Source organism: Sarcophilus harrisii, chromosome 1 (genome assembly GCF_902635505.1).
Source record: "Sarcophilus harrisii chromosome 1, mSarHar1.11, whole genome shotgun sequence".
Lineage (NCBI taxonomy): Eukaryota > Metazoa > Chordata > Mammalia > Dasyuromorphia > Dasyuridae > Sarcophilus > Sarcophilus harrisii.
Window position 1 is genome coordinate 487,760,214 of NC_045426.1, and position 6,442 is coordinate 487,766,655.

Consider the following 6,442-nt stretch of genomic DNA (forward strand, 5'->3'; position numbering starts at 1 on the left):
AGACCTCCAGTCAGGAAAGTCTGAGTTCCAATCTGACCTCAGATATTTCCTAGCTGTGTGACCCCAGGCAAGTAATTTAATTCTGTTTGTCTCCGTTTCCTCATTTGGAAAATGAGCTGGAGAAGGAAATGGCAAATCACTCCTGCATCTTTGCTAAAAAAAAAAAAATAAATAAATAAATAAAAATAAATGGAGTCATAGAGAACCAGACTCGACTGAACAATAAAATTGTCATAAGGAATGCAATGAATTACAAGAATAGTGCATAGAACATTCCTGATCCGTTTTGAATAGGGTATATGCTCTCAGCTACTGATGGCTTGGTTGCTTGTTAGTTTCCCCTTTCCACCCTCTTTGGAGGTACCAGGACTGGTCACTAGGTGGTGAAGTAGGATGAGCTCTGTACTTGAAGATACCTCATCTAGGTTCAAAAGTTGGCTCAGATACTATGTAGCTATGTGATCGTCACAAATCACTGAGTCTCTCTTAGAGTCAGTTTCCTTACCTGTCATTTAGGACTAATAATAAGAATATAAAAAGTATCTACCTCACAGGGTAGTTGTGAAGACTAAATGAGATAATATATATAAAGACCATTGCATACTTTCAAGGACTATATAAATGTTAACTGTTACTCTTTATTATTATTCAGCAGTACAGTTAGTAACCATGCTAGAACCTCTTTACGATACAAAGGTAGATTGGTTTACACATTACCTTGGCTTCATTATCCCTGCATTTCATTAATCCTCATTATGGCCATCATCACCACCACCACCATTAGGTAAGAAAAGGGATGTTCTGATATATGTTTAACTACCAGCTTGGGGGAGGGGGAAAGATTTGGATCGGGAATGAAAGCAGGACATACTTAAATTCAATCTGCATTATTAACATTCCTTTCATCATTTGTTGGAGTGCATCTAATCAACAAACTCTGATTTGTAGTGTGTTGATTTTCAAGGTGTGAATTCTCTAAGGTGTGAATGCTCACACTGAAAAGCTAACACTCCTTTCTCTCAAGCTAGTTCCAGCACACTCCTGAGTGCTCAAGAAACAAAACAAAAACAAAAATTAAAACACCTCTAAAATTGAAAAAGAAAATATTAAAAAGCATGGTTCGGAGTCTCAAAAAGCTTCTTTCCACCTAATACTGCCAATATTTACTTCATCCAACCCAATTATTTTTCTGGCCCCCAGTTTCTTCATCTAAAAAACAAATAGGCTGATCTTTTCAAGGTCCCCGAAAGGTCTCCTATTGTGAAACAAAATACATATTTCCAAAACAAATAGCAATAAGGTAGAGAAAAATTCGGAACTCAAAATCTTGTTAACATGAATGCTAATAAGTGAAGTGAGCAGAACCAGAAAAATACTGTACACAGCAACAAGATTATGAGATGATCAATTGTGATGGACTTGGCTTTTTTCAATAATAAGGTAATTCAAGGCAATTCCAATACACTTGTGATGGAAAGAGTCCTCCGCATCTAGAGAGAGAACTATAGAGACTGGATATGGATCAAAGCATAGTATTTTCACCTTTTTCTTTGTTTTTTTCTTTGTATTGATTTTTTTTCCTTTTGGTCTGATTTTTCTTGCACTGCATGACAAACATGGAAATATGTTTAAAAGGATTGCACATGTTTAATCTATGTGAGATTGCTTGCTGTCTTGAGGAGAAGGGAAGTAAGGGAGAGAGGAAGAAAATTTGCAACACAAAGTCTTACAAAAATGAAAATTTTCTTTATATATATTTGGAAAAATAAAATACTATTGAGGAAAAATAATGAAATGAATGCTAAAAAATTTTCTTGAATTTAACTGGGGGAAATATTATTTTATAAAAGATATATAGAATATGAGAAGCACTAAGTCGACCTAGATCCTGTAAACAAGGAAAGTATTATAACTTGTTTAGTACCAAAAAAAAGATTATTGATAAAGTTCCCATATTGCATTTGTTGCATTCAATTAAGCCTAATAATTATAAAGTGTTTTTCTTTATAGTTTTATTTTCTTCAAGCATTCTATCTATATGTCTTCAAAATGTCCCTCAGCCAAGTGAAGAATATAGTATACAGCACATATTTGCCAGGCACATAAACTAATTTAAGTTTCTTATATTCAGTAAAAGTGTCATTGGATTCTTGGAATCATTAAAAAGAAATTTTTCTAAGCCCAGTTTGTAAATTTTGTTTCACAAACTGACAATTAACACAACCCAGATCACATTTGCACTAGTTAATCATGAAAGTCAATGATTGCTGTAGGACACACAGATGAAGAACTGCTTTTAATATTCTACTCTAAAGATAATCCTTTTCTATGATTCTAGGAGAAAAGATAGATATTGTGATAACTCCATATAATGATAGCCATTTATAATTGTGTAGGAAAGATCCACCAACATTTTTTTAAAAAGAAAATGTTTCAGAATATGGTCTTGAAAATGATCATTTTGGAAAAAAAGATAAATTTTTCTAATGGGATATGGTCTCCTTCAAAAGGATTGTAAGCAAAGTCTTTGAAATCCTACTTCTCAATCAGTAAAAGAAAGCACTACAGCTCTTTGTTTTTAAATTGATACCCCAGGCCAGTTATCACAAGAGGAGCTAATTTGAGTCTTTTTTTTTTTTTTTTTCAAAAACAGTCATTTATGTGTACTGATCAACCTAGTGTCTTTCAGGCCACAGCCCCCATTTGCAAAACTCTAAGACCTTCGTTTCATTAGTTCCAGGCTCTAACCAATTGAGTTAACCCCTTGCTCCCTAGTCTCTTCATTTGCCAGTAGCAAAGAGTCTGCCGGACGAATAAAAAAAAAAATCTCCTTGGGTGTAGGAGTTAGTCCTGCCCCAAGCAATAGTAAGGGTATCCAGAGGTCAGCGCCCTGACTCTAACTAGGGCCTACAGCCTCCACCCCTATCCCTCAGGGCCTCCCTGTGCCAGAGTTGAATGAAGGGTGAAAAGGGCAACAGAAACCAAGGAAAGGAAGGAAATGAGAAATATTTTCTGTATAGCAGAGCAATCATCACTTTATATTTCTGTTTTTAAAACCTTGTTGTATACTGTTTAAATATATTTTAAAAGTTGTGTTTAGGTAAGCTTAGATTATAACTGAAAGCAGGTTGACACAGAAATCTACTGTAAATTAGAAATAAACTGGAGCCATAACAAGGAAGAAATTAATGTGTTTAGTGTGTAAATGTTTTTATTTTTGTTTTGTTTTGTTTTTTCAAAATCACCAGTAACTGGAGTTCTAACTTCAAGAAGACTAGAAGCTAACAGGAAACAGGAGATTTGGAGAAAGTTGTAAGGCCCAATGATCAGGCCACTGTGTAATTTCTTTCTTCTTCTTTCTACTTTTCCATTAAATGAAAACACACACACACACACACACACACACACACACACAAACAAATCAAGGGAAATATAGAATGGACCTTCTAACAAATCAGGAAGGCAAATAAGACAGGCTTTATTATTAGCTCACAATTAATCATAGTGAATAGACCTTTGTGACTGTGACCAAGAGAACTCATTGACAATTCAATTCAGGAAAAGCCTGAAAAGGCTTTTATTGCCAAACAAATGAGAACTTCCACAGCTATGGATAAGGCCTCAGGAGGATCTTACTCTAAGAAAGGTTCAAGGTGAGTTAACCTGGTGATCAAAACAGAGTTAGATCAAATGTTATTGATAAACATTTGAAGATTAATGAGAAAAAAAATCATCATATCTTCATTTTGCTGAAGCTCAGTAACTGACTCCTGGCTAAACTGCCAGCAAGTGAAAGAGATAGGATTCAAATCCAGCTCTTTCCTGACCCCAAGTCAATTCATTGTATAATGCTGTCTTTCCACATAATAGCTCACAGTTATATATACTTGTAGAGTTTACCAAGTGCTTTCCTCACCACAATCTTGGGAGACAGGATGTAAGAATTATTTCCATTTTACAGATAAGGAAATTGAGGTCTAGAAAGATTATGCGATTAGCCCAATGTCACATGACAAAGTGAAGCAAGATTTAGACACAGATCTTCTAACACCCAAACCAGCATTCCTTCCATTATGCTATGTTGTCTCTCCAGCCAGTTAATTTCTTTCTAGTTCATTTTGGTTCCTTCACTAGCCAATGAGTTCCTTGAGGGCAGGGCGAGCTGATCAGAAAATATTTGCTCAGAGATCACTTGTTGATATTGAAGGTTGAATAGCCAGGAGTGAGAACTTGATCAATATATGCCATCCCAGGTCAACCTGAATAGTGTTCTGGTGCTTCCAATTCAAAGGAGAGATCGAAGAAGTGGAGAGTATCTTGAGACATACCTCTGATATAAAGCAAAAACAAAACAAAAAAGCCTCAGATTCTTTTAAATGAACACCTGAGGACAAGGAGTACATAAAGGTAGTGAATTCTCTCTGCTACTTAACTTTACCCACACTTACCCATCAGAAGTGTGGCTCCATGCCAGAGTTGATATTGGTGTGTCCTGAGCCACCTAGGATAAGTGGAAGTCTTTGATTACATCTACACCTCATTAGTATACTCATTCCTCATGAGCTCTCTCCTCCCTCTCCCTCTCCCTCTCTCCTTCCTTCCCTCCTTCCCTTTCTTTTCCTTTCCCTCTCTCCCTCCCTCCCTCCTTTCTTCCTTCCCTCCTTCTTCTCTCTCTCTCTCTCTCTCTCTCTCTCTCTCTCTCTGTTCTCTCTCTCTGTCTTCAGCAACCCAGAGAGCAGCAGAGAATCCAGATGGATTCCCTTGCATGCCCTGGTTTGATTCCTCAAGGAGGACAGATTGGTCACATACCCATATGGCCATGGTTGAAAGCAGTGAGTTAAGCGGTAAGGTGCCTGAGGGAGAGGATGTCTTTCTGTCAAAGCAAGAACACAAGGCAGCTATGAACTTTGAAGTCCAAAAACCTGAAAATGCAATCACAGAAGAAGAATGGAGGAGAAGTTTAGGGGAGTCACACTTGCAAGGGCCTTTGTTGAGTTTTCAAGGGGACAAAAAGATGGGGGGAAAGGATTACTTGCAAGGCAGGGTGAGGGCTGTTTGCAAAGTACACCTCCCAGCCTATCTCCATCTCCATCCATGAAATGAAGCCCAATTAAGGAGATGGGAATAGATACATGGAGTGCTGATTATGTTTTGATATTGATGTGTCCTTTTTCTCAGACTACCAATGCCTTTTCATATTACTTTTCTTTTGACCAGTCCCCAAAATCATCATCTGTTTTTTCTGAACATAAAATTCAGCAACACAAACAAATCAGAACTTTTCCCCAGTTCCAGGAGCTAAGGAAACAGTTTACTCCAAGTATATATATCCTCCCCTTCAGTGACCTGTTAAATGATGAATAAATAATAGAGTGAAAAGTGCTAGAAATTTGGGGATTTTATTAAAGACCTGAGAAATATGGATCAAAATTGGAATTTGTAAACTTCAGTAAGCAGGATAATACAGGGTAAGCATACCATACCCTATTATTAAAAAAAAAAAAACAAAAAACAAAAAACCTTTCTCCAAGTTCCTAGACTGCAACAATGCATCTGTAGAATCATATAATTTTAAGATCTGATATCTAAAGGGTTCTAATGTAAACATTTTATTTTACAGACAAAATTGAGCTTCAGAACAGTTGCCACTCATCTAATCAAGATAATACAATTAATTAGCAACAGATTAATTGGAAATGAATAGTTCTAGAACCCATATGTTGAGACCTCCAAGCTAATATTCATTTCACCACAGTTCAAAGTAGTCATCTCGATTTCTTTTTATTAACTGACTTTAAATAAATATGAAAACTTTAACTATACAAACAGAATCTGGGATACAGAATAGTTGAACCTCCAAATCTAGAGCAATTCTACGAACACTCAGAAGATCCAATCATTCATTCATTCATTCATTGAAAACACTATACTAAGATGCAATAGCATCCTACAAAAAAATATAAGACATGGTTCTTACAATCCAGAATCTTTCAGCCTCATATGAGAATTAAAACATATGGATAAAGCAATTGTATAAGCACCACATGATATCTCAAATTTTGACAGAGAATTAAAGTGTACCACCCATTCTGTGCTATTCTACCAATTCACACTTAGACTGGTTTAGGTCTCCAGAAGACAACTATAACCTTGGGTTCTAGGGCACCCTGTGGATAGCTACTCCTAAAATTATAGCTCACAAATTTGGAACTATGCCCAAAGGCCTATAAAACTGTGCATACTCTTTGCTTTAGTAATAACTCTCCTAGGTCTGTATCTCCAAAGAGATCATAAAAGAAAGGAAAATGACCCACATGTACCAAAATATTTATAGCAGCTCTTTTTGTGTTGTGAAAGAATTGGAAATTGAGGAGATGCCCCTCAACTGAGGAATGACTGAACAAATTGCAGGAATGTAATGTAATACTATTGTGCTATAAGA

The 6,442-nt window shown here is 36.3% G+C and overlaps 1 long non-coding RNA gene across 1 annotated transcript; it reads right to left on the reverse strand.

The window, feature by feature from the left end:
* Positions 1–3,465: 3,465 nt before the first annotated feature.
* LOC116421311 lies at positions 3,466–4,916 on the reverse strand. Its single transcript, XR_004231627.1, has 3 exons — positions 4,810–4,916; positions 4,449–4,501; positions 3,466–4,330 (listed from the first exon to the last, which is right to left on the reverse strand). It is a non-coding gene; the product is annotated as an uncharacterized LOC116421311 (long non-coding RNA).
* Between the last annotated feature and the right edge of the window lie 1,526 nt (positions 4,917–6,442).